This window comes from Myodes glareolus, chromosome 10 (genome assembly GCF_982192425.1).
Source record: "Myodes glareolus chromosome 10, mMyoGla1.1, whole genome shotgun sequence".
NCBI classification, from domain to species: domain Eukaryota; kingdom Metazoa; phylum Chordata; class Mammalia; order Rodentia; family Cricetidae; genus Myodes; species Myodes glareolus.
Window position 1 is genome coordinate 5,768,241 of NC_142035.1, and position 21,753 is coordinate 5,789,993.

Consider the following 21,753-nt stretch of genomic DNA (forward strand, 5'->3'; position numbering starts at 1 on the left):
CCCCAAAAATACTTCGCCAAGCAAAAAATAGGAAGCAGTTTGGAGAGAACTATGTCCAAATTCTCAAATATTGTTGATAAATGTTTGTTTACATTTAAAAGGGAGTATGCTATAGAGATGGATACTCTGTATTGGTGTGGATCTTGGTCTACTGATACAATTTTTTAAAATATTTATTTATTATGTATATAATATTCTGTGTGTATGCCTGCAGGCCGGAAGAGGGCACCAGACCCCATTACAGATGGTTGTGAGCTGCCATGTGGTTGCTGGGAATTGAACTCAGGACCTTTGGAAGAATAGACAATGCTCTTAACCTCTGAGCCATCTCTCCAGCCCCCCTATTGATACAAATTTAAGGTCGATTTTGTTATATGTATATTTCTGTTTGATTAAGGTATTGTATTTGTGAAGCTCATTTAAAAATGTAATGTATTATTAAGAAATACAGGTTAATAGGTAGTCATTTATAATAGTCAAGTTTATAGTCATGTTAGGTTTTCTAGATGTACAGAGATATATTTCAGATGGATAGGTATTTTTCAAACCTTTCAAAGACTAACAGAAAAGGCATTTAAAATGTTTAAGAACTTAGTACTTTTCATGACAATGAGACATATCTGCTCCTGGCAGTACCAATCTACTTCAAGAGGATGATGGGCATTGAAGAGGCTCCTTATGGAGTTTGTCAGTCATTTGGGCAAGAAGCTACTTTTGGCTTGACTGCTTGGTGTTATGTTATATGAACTGCACATGCAGGACCCACAGGAAAATGACTGTTGAACTTGCCTAAAAGTGAGACCATCCTTCAGGGTTCCTGCATCATGAAAGAGTCTGCTAGACATTCTACAGGACAAAGAAGAAAGTGACTGACAAACTGCCAATACAGGTGAAACTGTCTTTTAAATTTCCTGCTTCATGGAAAAGTCTGCCAGATACTATAGGCCTTTAGGTTGAAGATGGATGCCCCAATGGTACAGAAAAACTTTGGGTGATTGTCCAGGCAGTAAGGTGTCTCTGTCAATTCTAGAGTTTTGGAAGTTGCTTGCAATGTACTTCCTGTTTATTTATGTAATATATCCTTCTGGGGTCTTTGATGGAGTTGAAGAAAGATAGTTATAATTATAAAAAGAGATTAAATATAAGACTTTAGACTCACAAAGATAGGATAGACAATAGAGTATTTTCCATAATTTGTCAAATATAAATGGACTAAATATTGTAACTATAATTCTTGCTTGGTAACTGTTTTATTGTATGTAATCTTGCTATGTTAAAGTTCATACATTTCCTTTCATTTAGACAGAATGGTGGAGGTGATGAGGAATTCCCCTCTGTATGCTGTGAATATGTTTTATTACCATTGATTAATAAAGAAGCTACTTTGGGCCTATAGCAGAGCATAATATAACCAGGTGAGAAATCTGATATAAAGAGAGAGTAGGCAGAGTTAGGGAAATTCCATGTAGCTGCCAAAGGAGACAGATGTTCCAGAACCTTACCAGTAAACCACAAGTCTAGTGGTAAAATATAAAATAATAGGAATGGGTTAATTTAAGATATAAGAGTTACCTAATAAGAAGCCTAAGCTATTGGCCAAGCAGTGTTGTAATTAATATAGTTTCTGTGTAATTATTTCAGGTCTGGGAGGCCAGGAAAAGAACAAGAAGTCTCTGCCTACGTTACACCCATCATAATGACTAAGATCAATAAAACATGTAAAAGTTCATGCTAAGGATTTAGAGGCAAGGGGTGCACTCATTCTTTGCTAATGGAAGTGCAGACTTGTACAGCCAGATTTCCACAGTGGCTGTTCCTTTTGTTTTATCCTTGTCTTTATTTGTCCGTTTACTGAAGAGAGAGAAAAGGATGGCATGGAGTTGGAAGGGTGGGGAGAGTACGGGAGGAGATGAGGGAGGGGAAACTGTGATAGGAATATATTGTATAAAAATAACTTTATTTTAAATAAAAACTTTAAATAAAAAAAAGGGTAAAGTGCTGATAGTGGGTGGGGCTTACCCCCAAGCCTTCAGTCACCCCGCCACACATGCCTGAGCCCTTCCCCCACAGGACCATGCTGAGGAGAAAGCAAGGTTAGAGCAGGGCTGTATCCAGTAGAGGGTGGCAGAACCAGCCTTCTTTGCTCCCTGAAAGAGGCTCAGCAATTAAGAGCAATGCCTGCTCTTCCAAAGGTCCTGAGTTCAATTCCCAGCAACCATATGATGGCTCACATCTTTAATGAGGTCTGGTGCCCTCTTCTGGCCTTCAGGCACACACGCAGACAGAATATTGTATACAGAATAAATAAATAATTTAAAAAAAAAAAAGAATCCTCTCCCATGAGAGACCTGTGTGATACGAGACTACCTGGACACTTACTTGTAGCCCCTCAACCCAGTGAAGCCACCACTGCCCAGGGAAGTAAAATGAGGCTTAGAGAGTCTGGGCAATTGCTCAAGGGGCGGAGACAGGCTTTGACCCCAGACCACACAGCCGCTAAGCCTAATGGTCACGCCCAATCCGCTTCTGTGGTCATCTTCCTCCCCAGAGTGTCTCTGTGGCTCACTTGCTGTCCCCCAATCCTTTGGCCTGGCCCACTGTCACTAGAGGAGAGTCCTGGGGTCAGAGGAATCAGCAAATGGGACAAGGGGCTGGCTACTTCCAGCTCTGGCTTTAATGTGCTCTGGAGTCGCCCGGCCACTGGCTGTACCTAAGGGTGGGCCCAAGGGCATGGCCCGCCTAGGATTCGGGAGGGAGGCTGTGGGGTTCACCCAACTGCTACCTCAGCAGCCCACTTAACAGCTCTGAACCTCTTGAAATGACCTGGAGGACAATCCCCTGCCTCAGGGCCCTTAACTGTTATCACTCTTGGAAAATGTGTATCCGCAGCTAAGGTGAGAGTCGTGGTCACCGGGAATACCAGCATCTCGGGAGGGCATCCCGGGTATTCACTGCAGAGTGTCTCTCAGCCACAGGACAGACCCGACACAGAGTTCTGTATCCCAGAGCATCAGCAATGCCAGATGGGAAGTAAGCCATGGCTGTCTGTCTATCTGTCAGGATGGATGTGGCAGCCCAGGTGCACACAGCCAGAGTGTGGCTTAAGTGGCACCCTCTGCCCAAGCCCATCTCCTCTGCCCCCCCAGGCTCCTTTCCAGTGAAACGGAACAAAGGTAAGGTCAAAGTGAGGGTAGACACCAGAGCGACTACCTGGTCACTGCAGAACCAGCGTAGGGACAGGGTAGGGGAAACAACACGGGCTCAGCTGTGCAGGTGGGAAGGTTTGCTACAGCATCCTTGGTGTCCCCCAGCCCCAAAGCTGAGACGTCGCAACTGCCCACCAGCTGAGCACACCAAGAACACCCAGGGACCCTAGTCCTTCTGGCTAAGCAATAGATTTCCAGCATCTCCCTCTGCCCACTCCTGGTGACCAGAGGTTCTGGAGAGGAAAGTGGCCACCTTGCTGGTGTCCTGGCCCTTGCAGATTCACAGCCTTGGTCCGAGCGCCCTCTGCTGTCCGTTCACAGTCTGACCAACACCCCATGTCCTCAGCTTGGCCGATTAACTTCAGGGTCTCTGGGGAACTAGGCAGAGGCTTGCAAGTCCTTTCACCCTCGTGAATGGATATTCAGTGTTCCGGGAGTTCTGCATCCCAGCACCAAAGCTGTGAAAGACTCCACATTAAGTTTATCCTTCCATGGCTGACACCGACACAAAGTTGAGGAAAAGACCCAACACCAGCACCCTGAACCCTTAGGGAGACAGCCCTGCAACATCCTCTGACTCTGAAGAGCCCCTCCCCACCCAAGACTTGCTCGCTCGCTCCTGCAGCCTGCAGTCTGTCTGGCGGTTGCTGACGCCGTCAGACTCCCACAAGCACCAGTTCACTTACTCACCGTGCCTAGTGGGGAAGAGCTGCATATTTCAAGAAGCACAGAGATGATAAGATATTTGCCAGAGGTAACACAGCCTGTAAAAAGCCCACCAAGATTAGACTCAGGAGCAAGGATTCAGGACCCCTGTGGGTAAGTAAAATCCCTTCGTGCTGTGGAAATACCTCCAGGCTGGATGGGACAAAGATGAGGTTGGGGCCGCAGCTGAGCGATGTGATTTGCCTGGGGCATCCTGGGGCACCCAACCAGCCCACAATCCCTCAGGTTATCCCACCATGTGGGTAATGCCCCAGGCCCACAGAGGCCAAGCATTGGGCCACCCCAGCTTCAGGGCTCCCACTATCCCTCTAGCAGGCTCCTAGTCTCCACATCTCCATCTCCCTGTCTGTTAGATGGGACCGTTGTTACCTTCCTCCCTCTGGGGTTGTCTGAAGGACAAGGTGAGAAAATTTCGGGCCATGTCCATCCTTCGAATGTCCCTGGTCACCACTCACTATCACCAAACCTTACCTAGGGCTGTCGGGGACCCTCGCTCCTCCCCCGCCCTCCCTCCTTCCCATCCCACACCTGCTTTGAGTGGGACAGTTCCTCCAGCAGGGCTTATGGCCCAGACCTCAGTAGTCCCCGGTTAGTGCTGGGCCGGGTTTTCCTCTGACCACTCTGTCCTCTGGGGAATGACCAAAATTCTACTCCAGCCAAACTCACAGCTCAACAGCACCTGGGGTGGGAAGGTCTCCACACAGTTATCTGGATCACTTATATCACACACCAGACCCCAGCCACACCCTGTGACTGTCCTGGCCCATCCAGCCCGGGAGTCACAGAGTCACATGCCCAGGGAGAGCCCCCAGAACATTTCCCCAGTCAGCAACATGGATGTAGCCTCTGGGCTCTGAAGTCCTCTAAGTGGGAGAACACAACGACTGGCCAGGGAGACCCGACGCCAACTCACAAGCACAGCAGATACCTGATAGATCCCTGGGGCTGAGGTGCCTCATGGCTGGGTCTGCTCTGTCCTGGCTACCATGTGTCCACCAGTCACATGTGTGTCAGTCCTTCCCTGGAGCTCTGACATCTGTCCCTAGTCCCTCTCCCTGCCTTCTTGCTGAGGGTTGGGGTCATCCTGTCTTTCTCACAGGAGGCAGAACAGGGGGAGGACACCTTGGGAGGTTCACCTGGCTACTGACAACACACCCTGCCTGGTAGTATCACGCAGCCACTCTCTGCCCGCCAGGAGGAATCTCAGCTGACAGAGAGGAAGAACCCCCATCTCACAGTGCGTGGGAGCCAGCAGCTTCCTGACTCTGTGGGCTGTGAATCACTTTGCACATTAGAAAGTACCTGGGTGTGTAGAGAAAAGTCTGGAAGGAAACCGGGGTGTGGGAAGAGGGAAGAGGGACCGGCCTGGGTGTGGAACTCCAGCCCATGGATTTCTTTGGGGGCCCCCAGTTTTCCGCGTCACCTGCAGAGCACTGTGCCAACTGAGGAGCATGCCTGACTGTCTCCTTGAGCCTCCCTGGGTCACTGACACACCTGGACAGAGGTCTGGGCCCAGGCAGTCGTGGCTGAGACTCTGGCCACCAGGTGGCACCCACGATTTATTTTTAAACAAAGAGTTCCAAGTAGGACTTGGCTAACTGGTGGGCTCTAGCCCAGGAGCCCAGGCCAGAGGGTCCCCAAGGTTCTCTCTAAGACTCCCCTGTGGAGCAAGAGTGGTTTTCCTGCTCGAGTTCCTGATATGTGGCCTTGAGCGATCTTGGCCTCACGTCCCTGCCCCTGCAGGGGTTACCAGGCGACTTGTCTGTTCCCATAAGACCCTCCTCCCTGACTCCCTACGGGACTGTTTCCTTATTGCACTTTCTTCCCCTGACTCCAGGTCAGCTCTACAGCCCAGCCCCACCCCACTGTGAGTGCGTGCGCGCACGTGCGTGTGTACACCGCACAAGTGTCTGGAGCTCAGAGGACACCTCAGAGGAATCTATTGTCTCCTTTCACCACGAGGATCCTAAGGACAGAATCCAGGTTGTCAGTCTTGTCAGGAGGTATCTCTGCCCACTAAGCCACCTCATCAACACGAGACCTCGCTCTCTCTCTCTCTGCCCTCTTTCTGGTTGACAAGACCCCTCTGGGCTGTGGCCTCTCCCTGGCATCTTTCTCCCTCTAGCCCCAGCCCCAGGTCCCTCAACCTCTTCTAAATCCTCCTGCCCAGGGACCGTTGCAGGGACATCACCTGCCCTTCTTCCATCTCTTCTGGCTCATCTGTCAGGCACCATGCATGAGGTTGGTTGGTGTCCTTCTGAAGCTGCTTCCCCTATATTATGAGCTACCCTGTGAGCATCAGTCTGTCAGTTAGCATGTCCCAAAGCCAAGAACACATGCCCCATCAGTGGCCCCCCAGGAATCATTGAAAGAATGAAGTTCACAGGTACCCATGGTGTCCAGTGGATCTGGAAACCCGGCCGACTTCACCCGTGGCCTCTGCTCCCTCACATCTGATCCCCATGTACTCTCAGGACCCAAGGTCTTCAGCCAGAAAGTTCCAGGTGGCATATTGACCCATGCTGGAGCAATGACCTCCCCTACCGGGTACCCTCCCTTTTCTGCCCTCAACCTCCCACCATGAGGCTGGGTCTCCACTGCCCTTCCTCCATCAGGACGTCTTGACTCTTCCCTGAGTTCCACAAACCTGTCCCATGGACACCAGCCACACTGTCATGGCCATGTTCAGCCCTAAGTTATAGTGGTCCACCACGGTCAGCGTTCTACTGGGCTGGGAAGGCACCACAGTCCTCAGACCCTGGAGCATCAACATCGACATCTGCCATAGGACAGGACAGGGCACCCCTTCAGCTCAGTGCATGGCACTGTCCAGGGGAGCATGTCCTGGAATTCCCGCAAGTTTTGATGCAGGTGGTCTGACCTACCTGAGGTTGGGTTGAGTTAAGGGACAGAGAAGGGACATTTCTGACCCTGACCTTTCCAGGGAGTCCGGGGCTCAAGAGTAAGTGAAGGTGCTGGTCCACCATGCACCCGAGCTGCCTTGGAGGCCCAGGGGTTGCCCTAGGCTGTGTGGGCCTGAGCTAGTGCCCGCTATCTCTGTGCCCGGCTTCCCATTGGTGCTGACATGTGGGGAGCTGTGGGACAGACTCCAGGGGCTGGCCCTGTCTGGGTTGACCCTGTCTGGGCTGACCCTGTCTGGGCCGACCCTGATGGGTAGGAAGGACGGGTGGAGGAAGCCTAGGCTGGGTCTGCCCCACCCATGAAGATGGTAAGTATTCAGTAGTGGCTTACCCGGCCACACCCTCCCCTGCCACATGCCTGCACACATGGAGCCCCTTTGAGCCTCAGCTTCCCTTCTCTTGTCTCTATTGGGGTTCCCACCCACCTGGTGTCTGTCAGGCCTCGGTAGATGACCTCCTGACCCTTTCCTCCTTATCGACACTTCCTCTCTGAGTCTCCTGAGCAGAGGCCATTCCCTTAGCTCTGAGTCTTCATCCTGAGGAAGCGAGTCCCGCTCCTTCTTCCTGCTCTTGTCCCAGCAGGTGGGGGACTCCCCATCCCCAGCTCCCTCTGTGATCCCTGGGGAGGACATTTCAACCACGACCCTGGGCCATTGCTGTGCCTGTTAAGCGACACATTAACACCTTGTAACCCTACAGTCTCACTTTCTCACAGCCAAGCACCTTCACTGGGGACTCTGGATTTTGAGCCAGAGCGGGGTGTCCATAATGTCCACAGTGACCTGAGTTCCCTTGGAATGCTGACGTAGTGACCGATGACTCTCTCAGAACCACTGGGTTAAGCATTGATTTTTCTGGCTTATTCTGGCTCAGGACAGCCCAGACAGCTAACACTAAAGGCCACAGGTGACTAAGATCCCCCCACCTCCAGGCTTTTAACCTGAAATGAAAGGACATGAGGTAGGGCAGGATGGGGTCGGTGGGGTGGCATGGGGTGGGGTGGAGTGGGATGGCATGGGGTGGTATAGGGTTGGGTAGGGTGGGGTGGGTTGGAGTGGAGTGGAGTGGGATGCAGCAGGATGGGGTGGGGTGAGTGGAATGGGGTGACATCCCCTGACTCCCGTGTTTCCTGCTGATGTTCAAGGTCCAAGCAAACTGCATAGAGGTTCCTACTTGGGTCTCAGCTCTAGGGAGCCCAGAAAACTCCATCATAAATCTAAGTTTCGTCTCTTAATTCTCTTGGGCCTCAGTTTCTCCATCTGTTGAACCTGTCGCAGCTTACCAGGTATGAGGCCCTTTCCTGACCTCGTCACGAATATTATCTCTCAGATTCTTGGCACAATCCTCCGAGCCAGCTGCAGAGGTGTCAGGAAGTTGGGGACTGAGAGAACTTCAATACACAGGGAGCACTGTGCACACCTGGCGCCATCTCCACCCCTAGTGGCATTGGAGCCTGTCCTTGTTGACTGTGTCCAGCCTAGACTGGGGTATACAGGGCCAGCCTGCAGGCCCAAGCCTACCAGGGTGGGCATCCCTCTCCTTCCTTTTCCTCCTTTATGTCCTGGCAATGTCGGCAGGTATGAGGTCCTGCCGGCTTCTATGTTCTATGGCTTTGTGTATACACTCAGGGCAGACAGGAAGTGAGAGACACCAAAGGCTCAGCGCTCCCAGTAGAGAACAACTGAGAAGTTTGGATGTTTCTAGAACCCAGCTGCTCTTTCAGGATGATGGGAAATCCCCAGCCATGGCACCCCGCTCTGGAAAGTATATCTGTGGCTGTGCAGCCGCCTCTAGAGAGAGAGCCTGTGGGCAGTGACTCGCTCTAGAGAGAGAGAGCCTGTGGGCAGTGACTCACTCTAGAGAGAGAGCCTGTGGACAGTAACTCGCTCTAGAGAGCGAGAGCCTGTGGGCAGTGATTCACTCTAGAGAGAGAGCCTGTGGACAGTGACTCGCTCTAGAGAGAGAGAGAGCCTGTGGGCAGTGACTCGCTCTAGAGAGAGAGAGCCTGTGGGCAGTGACTCACTCTAGAGAGAGAGCCTGTGGACAGTTACTCGCTCTAGAGAGAGAGAGCCTGTGGGCAGCGACCTGCTCTCCCACTGCCTTCTGTATGTGTGGCAGAGCTGTGTGCTACCCTCCTATTGAGCTAGCTGTGAGCCCAGCAGAACTGCGCCGACTACAGCCTCTTCCTGTTGACTGATTTCATCCAAGTATTCCGTGAGCACAAGACATACGCTGTGTACTATGGGCGGGCTAGCTGCACAGCTCTGTCCTCGCCTGTATGACAGTCTGCCCCACAGTGAGAAGTGGCTTTGGGGGTTCTTCAAAACTGGAGCTCTACTAGCAGGTAGAACATGTCTTTTCCAGAAGAATCTAGAGGGAAGACAGAGTTACCCGTTTCGGTTTAATATTCATTCTGCCACCCAAGAGGCCAAAAAGAAAAAAAAATTGTCAGGAAGTCTTGTGTCCAGCAGTGGGTCCCTCAGAAATTCCCTGCAAGGGCAGCCACAGGGAAAACAGGCTAGAAGTCTGCCTCTTGCGGCCTTGGCAGATCCTGCCCCTCCCTGGACCTCCAGGCCTCCTGGAAGGTTGCGCTCTGTGAGCAGGGGTCATGCATGTCATCAGCTGTCCATGCACCTCCATGCCGAATAGCTCCATGAGTCTGATCTGATTAACGCAAGCATGACTGCTTCCTGCGGTGCCTCACCCCAGCCACCCCAGGATCCACACGCCTGTGCACACCAGCAAGGCCGCATCTCTCTACCTGCGGGCACCTGCGCTGGGCTCAGGCCACCTTCAGACAACAGGAATCCCGCCCCTGCAGACCCTACTTGCTAGTCTTCCAGACTCCAGCCTGCAGCTGCCCCACTTCCTCCTGGCTCTTAGCTCATCCCGCCTCTCTCCTCATTGGCCAGGGCGTAGGACTGAAGGTGGCTTGTATAGGTGTCTGAATACTGCCCTTCATCAACAAACTGACTGTTGCACACTTTTCAAAAAGTGTTTATTGCACATGTATGGTTTAGTCTGAATGTATATGTGCGCCACTTGTGCCACGCCTGGTGCTTGCCGAAGCCAGAAGAGGGTGCCGAATGCCCTGGAACTGGAGTCACAGAGGATTGTGAGCCACCGTGTGGATGCTGAGAATCAAACCTGGGGCCTCTAGAAGGGCAGCTGATGTTCTTAACCACTCAGCTATCTTACCAGCCATCCATAGCGTGTTTTAAAAAGATGATCAGATTGCTTGAAACCAGGTGTGGCGGTCCACGCCTCTGATCCTGGCACTCAGGGAGCTGAAGCAGGAGGACTGTTGTTAGTTGGAGATCAGCCTGGACTGCAGAGTGAGTGCCAGGTGAGCTGGGACTATATAGAAAAACTGCCAACAATGATTCTGTTGCTGCTGTTATGATAATAATAATAATAACAGCAACAACAACCCCTGTTTTTAAATCTGAAACGTAAGGACGAGTCCACTAACCAGCATGGACACTCACAGCTGCTTCTACCCACGTGTTCCCAGGACAGCCAGTGACCACGTGTACCCAGGACAGCCAGTGACCACGTGTACCCAGGACAGCCAGTGACCACGTGTTCCCAGGACAGCCAGTGACCACGTGTTCCCAGGACAGCCAGTGACCACATGTTCCCAGGACAGCCAGTGACCACGTGTTCCCAGGACAGCCAGTGACCACGTGTTCCCAGGACAGCCAGTGACCACGTGTACCCAGGACAGCCAGTGACCACGTGTTCCCAGGACAGCCAGTGACCACGTGTTCCCAGGACAGCCAGTGACCACGTGTACCCAGGACAGCCAGTGACCACGTGTTCCCAGGACAGCCAGTGACCACGTGTACCCAGGACAGCCAGTGACCACGTGTTCCCAGGACAGCCAGTGACCACGTGTACCCAGGACAGCCAGTGACCACGTGTACCCAGGACAGCCAGTGACCACGTGTACCCAGGACAGCCAGTGACCACGTGTACCCAGGACAGCCAGTGACCACGTGTTCCCAGGACAGCCAGTGACCACGTGTACCCAGGACAGCCAGTGACCACAGCTGCTTCCGTCCATGGGTATCCAGGACAACCAGCAGGCGGCTCTCCCAGGTTTCTCCTAAGCCCCAATGTGGCTGCCAACTTCAGTCCTAGGTCTTCAGGCCTCTGCGGGAATTTGTTATTCTCTGAGCACAGACTTGTTGTCCAATTAGGACAACATAGTGCTTGGAATGGGCCAGCCCCAGCCATCTTCCCCCTGCTGGGAACAGAAATCCTAGCAAAATTCCACCCTTTCACGGGCCAGGAGCTGGGTGCTGGACTCTGGCACGGACACCGCCTCTCTGAGCTTTCCAGGCAGGCTTTGTCCTCTCGGACAGACGGGTCTTCCAGAGAGATCTTTGTTCTGGAAGAGTCAAGGCACCCACAGGGGAACAGTGCCACTGGAGCCAAGGCCCTAGGTGCACCCCAGAGTTCTCCTAACGGAACCCTGGCCCACTAGTGGCAAAGGCCAAGAACCTTGTGGCCCTCTCAGCCTCTCCTCCTTACCCAGCTTCCTGGCTGACTCCAGACCTGTGGGCAGGGCCTCCAGCATGGGGTCTGAGTTGGCCCTGTCTCCCTGAAGCCCCTTCCTACAGCCCAGCCATTCCTGCTGTCTCCTCCATAGCTCACACATGCCAAGCCCATCATCTGCAGAGCAGCCATGTCCTGGAGGGAGACCCTAGGCCCAGCCCTGGGTTTCCTTCCCAGGCTGCCCTGACTAGGGCTCCCACCAGTTGCTACGGCTTCTGCAGGTCTGTGCACACTGAGCCCTGCTCGCCTTCCAGACAGAAACAAGAATCACCTGCAACTGCAACACCAGTTAGGGAGCCAGGTTGTTTGGGTTCAAATCCTGATTTTACTACCTCCTGTGTGCCCTTGAGCCCTGACTTAACTTCTCTGTGCCTGCAAATTAGAGGTAGACAGTTCTTCACTCTCGGGCTCTCTGAGAGGATTCAGTGGACAGATCTGACACCTTTGTTGTGGGCACAAGACAGGACCCCAGGAACACTCAGCAAGAGTGGGGAGCTAGGAGGAGCAGGGAGGAGGTAGGCCTGTGGCTCCATGTTCCTCAGGGCACTGGGAAGAGCACACGATCATTTGGAGGTGAAAGCTGCTCCAGGGGAACTTGGGGTTCACCACTGTCCTTGCGGTTTTTCCATGTAGACCTGTGAGAAACCACCCATGTCTGCAGAGCAACTGCAGCAGGCTCAGAACCCCAGGAGACAGCGCATGCGATGGCTACCACCCAGTTAGGCAGAAGCAGCACTAGGGACAAGCAGAGCATTTACAGATGGATGTGAAGGCAACCCTCACACCTGGGGGGGGGCAAAGGGCCCCCTCTGCTCAAGGTGTCATTCCAGTGTCACATGTCATAGGTCCAGGTCAGCACCATGGCCCTGCTCAAGAACACTAACCTAGAGCCAGATTGGTGGTACCGGCCTGCAATTCCAGCACTCAGAAGCACCGGGGAGTCGATTGGGCATCCAAGCCAGGGTCAGGTACATAGAGAGCTCTAAGCTAGCATGAGCTACAGCGTGAGACCCTGTCTCTTGAAACAGGGTCTAGACCTTTCTGAGCCCAAAGTGAGGTTGTTTTCCCCACGCCTCCACCCCTTATTTGCACACTCACACTCACCCCTTCTGGTCTTTCAGAGTCTCCAGGTGCATTTCTGTATTTACCAGTTAGAAGCAGATTTTACCCCAAGTACTAATATGTTTGGGCTGACCGCCCATCTCCAGATGCTCAGGAGCACAGAAGAGGTGCTCACTGTTTAGAGGATGGAGGACGTATGGATACAGGGATGAGGGTAGGGGTGGATGGATGGGTGGGTGGGTGATTGGATGCATGCATGCGTGGGTAGGTAAGTAGATGGGGGGATGGATGCATGGATGTGTGGCTGGGTGGATGGTTATGTAGATGACTAGATTATGTGTGTATGAGTGTGTGGTGTGTATGAGTGTGTGGTGACTGGCTGGCTGAGTGGACGGGTAGGTAACTGGGTAGATGCATGCATGCATGTGTAGGTGAGGAGATGGCTGGACAGGTGGATAGATGGACACACAGAGGATGGTTGGACCCTACTGTCCTGATGAAACACCTGAGGTTTCATGTCAGTGGGGCTGATCTCTGACTATCACAGATGCTTCTGTCCCGGCTGGTCCCACACAGATACTTAGCTAATACGTCACACAAATGGCCTCTAGTCTTGTCACCTCCGAAACCTCATGAGCTGGGTCTCCATTGTCCACATGACTTTGGACTCTGATCTGCCAAGGAACCACAGAATAGGCCATTAAACTCTCTGCCCATAGACTCCAGTGGCTTTTCCAACCCAAAGTCTTCCACTTTCCTTCCTGCAAACAGATATGGGTGGGTAGAGAGAGGGTTTAGAGAGCATTTGCTGCTCTTGCAGAGGAACTGGGTTCAGTTCCCAGCACCTACATGAAAATTTACAAACATCTTTAACTCCAGTTCTAGAGGATCTGGCACCCTCTTCTGGCCTCTCCAGGCACCGCACACACATGGTTGCATAGCCACATGTGCGGCCAAAACCTCATAGACACATGCCAATAAATAAGTAACTCGTTTTTAAAAACTCAGATTAGTTGTAGCAACAACCCCACTTCCTCATTACCAACTTCCGTCCTGTTTCCTTTCTGTTGCTGTAATAAAACGCCCCATCCAAAAAGCAACTTAGAGGATTAAGAGTTTTGTTTGAGTTTACAAGCCCAAGTTGCAGTGTGTCATCGTGGGGACATCAAGGCAGGAACTGCAATCAGCCACATCACACCCACAGTCAAGAGCAAAGAGAAATGAATCTATGCTTGCTCGCTCGCTTGCTCTCAGCTAGGTTTCTCCACCACCATGCAGTTCAGGACCCTGGCCTAGGGACTGGTGCCACCCATGGTGGGCTGAATCTTCTGGCCTCCGTTAGCAAGCAAGGCGATCCCCTCCAGGCATTCCCAACCTGATGGAGATAATTTGTTATGAATTCCTTATGAAGACTGTCTTCCCAGGTTGTGTCAAGTTGATGGTTAAAACTAACCAGCATACATAGCTTAAACCAGACACGTTATTTCACTTTGAGGTGATAAAATCTTAGAGGGAGGAAGTGCAGAATTGATACAACACCTTCTAGAAATCATTAGAGACCAGATCCCCTCTGAGCCCTTCTACACTTAATACAACACTGCTACTTCATAATCCAGCGTAGCTGCTGGTGTTCCAGGCATCAAGTCCTCTTCCTAACCATCAGGAAAGAAGGTGGACGTGGAGAGAACATTCTGGATAATAACACACATGACTTCTCCATTTATGTCTTGCTGGACAGCACTTGGGCATAAGTCCATGTGCTTAGAAGCTAAAACATACGGACTCTGCCCCCCCCCCCCAATATGAGGCTTCTGGGTGCTGTGGGCAGCTGGCAGTTCTTCCTTGTGAGTTGATAGGAACTGGTTTGGAGGTCTTTGGTTCTTCCGTACACAGCCAGGAACTAGAGAAACACAACGACCAAGTTTGGGGATGTAGTCAACAGACAAGAACCCAGTCTGGGTACAGGCATTGTGGCCCACACAGGCCAAGGCCTGTGGAGAACTCAGTAGGAAGGAAGGGTTATGGATCAGGAAGATAGCCAACCCAGGCTAGCGGGGAGGGGACTCGGAGGAAGGGACAGATCCTCCCAAAGACCAGGGGCCAGGTCCCAGTCCCCAACTCAGCCACGTGCTCTGGTGAGGGGAGTGCTGTCAGCGTTCTGCGGGTTAAAGACCTGCCTCACAGGGTGGGGTCTCCATAAGTCATAAAACATTGCGCCTGGAAACCCGTCCTCCTTTGTACACTGAGGGAGACACAGAAAGAGCCTATATCTGGGTTCATTTGGGATTGTCACAGCTGGGAGGAGGGCTGCTAGGGCAGCCATTTCTTAGAGAACAAACCAAATTATCCATAGGACCAGGGTCGCCAAGCCCTGCCCATACAGCTGGGGTGAAGGGGAGGAGAGCCTCTCTTTGCTCCTCCCACGATGTCTCAGGACCCTCCCCTCCCCGCCCACTGTGCCTGAGGACCCTGCTGTTCCCTCCCACTTCATCTCAGGACCCTCCTCTCCCCTCCCACTGCGTCTGAGGACCCTGCTGTCCCCTCCCACTGCGTCTGAGGACCCTGCTGTCCCCTCCCCTGCGTCTGAGGACCCTGCTGTCCCCTCCCACTGCGTCTGAGGACCCTGCTGTCCCCTCCCACTGCGTCTCAGGACCCTGCTGTCCCCTCCCACTGCGTCTGAGGACCCTCCTGTCCCCTCCCACTGTGTCTCAGGACGCTGCTGTCCCCTCCCACTGCGTCTGAGGACCCTCCTGTCCCCTCCCACTGTGTCACAGGACCCTCCTGGTCCCCTCAGAGCTTTTGAGCCCATTCTTTGGCATTAGCACCTGAATCCAGCTATCTCCTACTTCAAAAGCACCCACAATGACTCAGGTTTTTTGTGAAGTTCAGCAAACTAAACTTCTGTGTCCTTTTTCAGTGCCAAGCACGTAGCGGCCATCCTCCCCCAAATCCATTACCAGTTAAAGCACAGCTATTATTTTTACAGCAGTGCTCAGAAATGGCTTGCAATCTCTAATTTGCTAAATTGATGTGTATATTGACTAAATAAATATTCGGCACGAAGCCCGCGTCCCCTCCACACTTATTAATCCTCGGGAAATGGAAACACAAGACACGAAATGAGCTTCTGCTCTGAGCTGCAGACAGGAATACATTATGTTGTTTTCCTGAGTGTTCAGGGACTCGCATCGCTGCAGCAGAGACCAGCCAATCAGCAAGCTCCAAGTTTTCCATGACGCACTTGTCTGCCCAGGACGTGCCTGGGTTGCTAAGGCTCTTCCGAAGTTTAGAACAAGAAACTTTTACCTCTCTGGGTGGGGGAATCAAGGGAAAGCAGCTGTAGATGGGGTATTTGGGACCCTTATGGCTTCAGTGTTTGCAAGAGAAACCAGAACAGCTGGCAAGACCCATAAGAGGCACCCTGGGGAAGGGCCCTGACCTCAACGATGGGGATATTAGCATCCTTGGCTTGGTGGAAGAGGCCCTGTCCTTGGTTGGCAATGCAGTTGCCATGGTGATGTTCACTTGATTCTTTCCTCACTGGGGCTCAGCTCACCATGTGCTGGTGTGTCCTGGGGGGCTCTGCAAAAGTGGGAATTAGGGCAGGGCTGCCTCTCACTCTGACCCCCAGAGTATTAGTCTAAGGTGGCTTGTTCCATGGGAACAAAAAGTCCAGCTTTGGGAAAGAAGTGTGGCGGGGAAGTGGGCCCAGCAGAGGGAAACACAGCACCCTCCTTCCCCCACCCCCAATGGAAGGCTGTGACTCCCTGATGCAGGCATTTCCTCTCAATGTTCCCTTGGCTCAGTCCAGAAGCTTCCATGCTGAGCAGACGCTGGTCCAAAGGCTCCGGCTGAGGCAGGCCTCTTCTTTATCCCCAACTGTGCCCTTGAGCAAGCAGCACAGGCTTGTTCACTCTGTTTCTTGATGTATATGGTTGAGAGTCATTATGGGATCACCGTGGCAATGTCCCCAGCACCTGACCCACATAGGCTACCTGCTGCCAAAGGCAGGGCCATACATCTACATTCAGATGGAGTTCAGGAAACAGGACCAGCAAGTGCAAAGGCCCTGGGGTGGAACATGGCTTCGGGGAAAGTCCCAGAAAAGGGCTCACAGATGGGATGTGACCTAAGATGATGGGGGGGGGGTGCCAGTGCTGGTCACACAGTTCTTTGCCAGGAGGAGGATTGTACCCTTACGTAGTGACAGGCCCAGGAGGCTCTTTAGAGGATCTAAGTCTCAACCTCCACAGCTCCAAGGCCAGCTGCAGCTCCATGAAGCTCCTTCTGGTCAGTTTGGAGGACCAGGAGGCTTTGTGAGCTCAGCAGAGTACAGAGATCTCCCTCAAGATACCACCTGATCACAACCCATTAAAATAGCCAGCTACTGCAGCTGGTAAAGGCATGAGCAGAGGCCCCTTGGCTCCCACAGACCACAGATAGGAGTTGGGAGGGGCTCAGACTCTAGCATCTGTGCAAAAGTTCCTTATAACCTGCATCCTATCTTCTTGTTTAGACTGCCTGATTCAAGAGAACATTCTAGAAAGACTAACTCAAGCTTCCTTTAGTCTTTCCCCAAACAAGAGACGTGGCCAGGTAGCCATGAGGAGGAGAAGAGGAGTCACTCAGCGTGCCCACATGGAGGGGGCTGAGTGACATGGTTGTGGGGCCTGGCGGAGCTCTCCCTGAGGCACCAGCCCCATGAGAGTCCACTGTCCAGAGCAAGAAAGCCCAGCACTACTTGGCTTGGAGATGTAGAACGCTTTCTGAGGATATGGTGGACTGTTCTAGACATGGATCTGGCAGGGGGCTGCTCCCTGCTGCCCACACTCACCCCTTACTCTATTCAGTCCATTGTGGTTTACAGTTTGGGTCTACACAGACATGCTGTGTGCAGTCCCCGGCATCCTCCCAGGGGGTCTGCCTTGGTCTGGGGTCTGTAGTTGGCTCCCCAACCACCCTCTGCAGACACCCAAGTTTCCAGGCAGAAACGGAAGTTCTGGTGTCCAGAGTCTCACTCTGGGGAGGGAGGGGGCCAAGGGCTTCTGAGGCCATCGCGCCACCTTCCTGCAGTGATCCATCTTGTCTTGGCTGAGACTGGGGAATTGCTTGGAGGCGAAGCCGCATCTTGAATATTCATCTGATTTATGGCCGCTGCGGACAGCTTTATGAGTCCACCCGCCTCTCCCTCCAGCCGGCCATCAATCTTCCTGAAGATGGGGCCTCTGCCAGCAGCTCATGAATTAAAGAGGCCCCTCCGGCCCTCAGCCCGCCGCCCTCCCTGCGGCGCGGCGCGTCGTGCCGGAGGAGGACCTGACCAGAAGTCACAACACTGTGGTGTCTTGCTGCAGTGGCGGCTCTGGAGACCTTGGGTGACTTCCTGGTTGTTTGTTCAAGTGAAAGAAAGTCAGGAGCCCCAAGGCTCACCTTGCTCAAACTCTGAGCCTCAGTTTCCCCATCTGACTAGGGGGGCAGGCATAGTTCACTTCCCTCTGCTTATCTAGGTAGAATCTGAGGCAGGGGGACAGGGCTGTGTGCCAGAATTCAGTTACTGCAGTTAGCCTTGTTGTCAACATGAGAGGAGGGGGCTGGAGGGAGGAACATAAAGTGCACAGCAAATGCCCCCGAGCCTGTGGGAAGAGCTCTGTGGAAGTCTGGCCCTGAGGAGCCTTCCATGGGTTGGAGGTATTGTGGGTTTTGTCCAGGACATGGCAGGTGCATTGGGCTTTAGTTCCATGCTTGAGAAACCACTCCAGAACATTTTCTGGAGTCTACCCCTTGGATAGGAACCCCCAAAGAAGCCTACCAGTCAAATCCTGGGCCACCAGGTTCAGAGTCTCCTGCACGTAACATGGAGCTGGGCTAGGATGGGCTCATCTGTGCCTGGTTGCCAACACTGTCTAGGCCTGCAAGAGAAGGGGCTGCAGCTGAGAGGAGGTGACAGGTTGTCCTAGCTGTCAGCAGGACACTGGGATCCTGAGTCCTTCCAGGGAGCAGCCTGTCTCAAGTACCTTGAGTGTTGGGGCTCCCGCACATTCCAGGACCCTAGGTACTGAGCTGGGGATCAGAGAGAGAAATCGGAGACAGCTCCAGCTTTTCTCAGCTGGAGAAAACCCACTTTTCTCTTGGGGCCCCAAAAGGTTCAGAGCATTGGTCCCCAGGTTTTACCTGTCAGGAGGGGTCAGAAGACATACTTAGAAGAGCTCCCAAACCCTCACGCCAGCAGCCTTCCCCAAGACCCACCCTCACCACTGTGAGTCTCAGTTTCCTCCAGTATAAAACAAGAGCCACAAGCCCTGTTCCAGATGGGACACTGGTTTAGACTGGCTCCGAGGAAGCACCCAGAGTTGGCGCGGTACAGGATCCGTCAGCCCCCTCCTTCCCCATTCCTCAGCCTATGTGATCCTAGAGACGAGATCCAAGTGTCTCCAAGTCACAAGCTTGGTTATGAGAGCAGAGGACCTTGGATGAAGGTGTGGGATGGTGAAATCCAGTGAGAATTTCCTGAAAAGGGGTAGAAGTAGAGCAAATGTCACAAGGGACAAAGTCCTAACTTGTGGAAGCAGCGGGAGGTTCCTGACCTGGACTTTCACCACTGCTGACCACGCTGGCATTGGTGGTGTTTATCCCATGGAAGGGAGGGGCAACAGTGTGCAGGCAGGGCTGGGCGCTGGGGCAGCAAGTCAAAGCCCAGCCGCCTGGGATAATGGCTTTCCGTGTCACCTTTGAGTCCCTCTCATGAGCCGAAGCACAGACAGGTAGAGGGCCTTGAGCTTCCTGCCTCTCTTCCTTCCCCAGCCCCTCCTGGTGAGCTTTGAGAACCACTTTGCAGCCTTATATACTGGGAGTGGGGAGGTAGAAATAACACCTAAGTGGCAATGTTGGAGGGAGAAAGTGATTGGAAAGTCTGCAACAAACAAGGACCTCTAAGAAATCAGAGCGAGTGGATGCTCAGGGCGGTACTAGATAGTTAAATGAAGGTAGAGATGTGCACTTCTCCATTACCTACCATCTATCTATCAAGTGTCACACCAGGCAGCCAAATATCTACCCTCCTGTCCATCCACCCACCCACATACCCATCCATCCATCCTTCTGTCCATCCATCTGTTCATCTGTCCATCCATCCATTCATTCATCCATCCTTCCATCCGTCTGTCTGTTCATCAAGCCATAACACCAGGCAGTCAAATAGCTATCCACCTGTCCATCTACCCATCCACCCATCCATCCGTCTGTCCATCCATCCATCCGTCCATCCATCTATCCATCAAGTCATAACACCAGGCAGTCAAATAGCTACCCACCTGTCCATCTACTCATCCATTCATCTGTCCATCTATCCATTCATCTATCTATTTACCAATCCATCCATCCATCTGTCTGTCCATCTACCCATTCACCTGTCTATCCACCACCCACCCATTCATCCATTCTCATGTCATCCCTAATTGCACATGTGTGGGTAAGGAGGTGGCAGATGCCTGGCCGTGTAGACAGCCTGACAGATGGGTGAGCGAACGAGGAAGTGGGAAGATGGCTGGCTTAGTGGGCAGATAGATTGTGGGTAGATGGATACTCTGGTGGTCAATTAGATAGATCAACGGACAGATGGATGAAGAGACAAGTGGACTGCTAGCTGGCTGGGACTACTATCCCCAGGCTAAATTGTCTTGTTCCCAAGGGTAGTGGATCACAGAGACTTTAGCCCCTGCCTGATCCTGCAAACATTAGCCAGACCGCAAGAGTCTAAGCCACAGCTCTTGCAGTCTAATCATGACTGACTCCTGGGCTTTCTGGCTGCCACCTCCTGGAACTTGCCAGCTCTCGGGATAGCAGTGACATTTCACGTCCCCTCTAGCAGTACCTGGCCTTTCCCTGAACGCGGAATCCAGCTGTTTGCTAGCTTGCCTCCCCTTGGAGGGACTCTCAAGCTCCTGCAATCAGAGACTGTTTTCCAGAATGAGGGGACACCTAAAGACCCAGTCCCCTCTTGCAGCTGCCTGGCCCCAATCTTCCCACAGATCCACCAATCTCCTTAATTACCCTTCAGTTAGGATTTAATTTATTGCTTGGTGGCAAAGCAAGCACTGAAGGAAGAGTTTCCCTGGCAACCAAGTTTTTAAACACAAGATTCTCTGTGTTTTCAAAGCCGCTTCTCATCTGATTTCCTCCCTGGAAATTAACTTGAAACTTGTCGGCTACTGGAAAGTTCTGCCTAACAGCAGGCCTGCGCATATGTGTGAAGCCATCGAGGTTCTCTCCCTGGCAGAGACCCATACTGGGAAGTGTCCCTTTCCCTCCATCTCTGTTCCAGAATGGTTGTTATGAACTGACCATGGGGGTTCTGACTTGCAGTCACCCAGATTCCCTGGAGGTTAGAACTGGGGACGTGAGCCTTCACGCAATGTGTCTGGGCCTGACATCTGGGCACAGGTCCTTCTGGCCTCACTTCCCCCACTTGAAAAGAACGGCCAACGAAGGGTCTTTCTGGCACCCCACCACCACAAACCTAGCTCCCCAACAATCAGGATACATCCTAGTCTAGCTGTATGGGTGACTTTTCATAAACATCCCCAGTGCATGGTTGGGGCACACTACATTTCCCCTGTCCTCAAGCCCTCCATCCATTCACGGTACAGCCACTGATGCAGCCTGTCCCCTCTTTCTCCTCCACCCCAAACCCTGAGGTTGTCACAACCTCTTGGAATTCCTGTACTTAGCCCTTTAGATCCTCATTTTCCACGTTCATGCCAACCCACGGGCTCTACTCAAACTCAAACGCAGCTCCTCGTGGTTCCCCGGCTCTTCCTGGGCTCCCTGTTTGCCTGCTTGTTTTAGTAGTGACAGGTGTCATGTCCCCATGGCCTGGGGAAATTGGGATGGTTCCATTCCTGTCTTGGTGATAAGATGGAAGGATGGATTGTGGGTAGGTACAAGGTGGCAGCTGGTCTACTGGGGGAGGTAACGGTAGACACCGGGTGGAAACTGAAGGCAAGAGAGGGTGACGTAGATGACGTAGGACACCTAGAAGCATAGATGGCTGGAGGGTGTCTACATAGATGACTGAACAGAAGGGGAAAGGGCTGGCCAATAGGCAGGAGGGAGGGAGGAAAGGAGGAAGGTGGGCTGTCTAAATAGGTAGGTTGATGGATGGGTAGGTGGATGCATGAATTGGTGGGTATATAGGCAGGTGAGTAGATGAATATGTGGGTGGGTGGCTACATGAATGGGTAGATGGAAGGATGGGCAGATGGATGAAGGGTTAGGTGGGTAGG

At 52.5% G+C, this 21,753-nt stretch overlaps 2 long non-coding RNA genes across 4 annotated transcripts; one reads left to right on the forward strand and one right to left on the reverse strand.

The window, feature by feature from the left end:
• Positions 1-7,719: 7,719 nt before the first annotated feature.
• Positions 7,720-10,934, forward strand: LOC146892717 (uncharacterized). The gene is made up of 2 exons (XR_015739005.1): positions 7,720-7,813; positions 7,998-10,934. It is a non-coding gene; the product is annotated as an uncharacterized LOC146892717 (long non-coding RNA).
• Positions 10,935-13,030: 2,096 nt separating this feature from the next.
• On the reverse strand, positions 13,031-18,955 carry LOC146892718 (uncharacterized). Of its 3 annotated transcripts, none has more exons than XR_015004227.2 (3): positions 18,487-18,955; positions 18,282-18,381; positions 13,031-13,149 (listed from the first exon to the last, which is right to left on the reverse strand). It is a non-coding gene; the product is annotated as an uncharacterized LOC146892718 (long non-coding RNA). The 3 variants fall into 3 exon arrangements; XR_015004226.2 differs by lacking the exon at positions 13,031-13,149 and adding an exon at positions 14,165-14,375 and having other exon boundaries at positions 18,644-18,955; XR_015004225.2 differs by lacking the exon at positions 13,031-13,149 and adding an exon at positions 14,165-14,375.
• Positions 18,956-21,753: the final 2,798 nt, after the last annotated feature.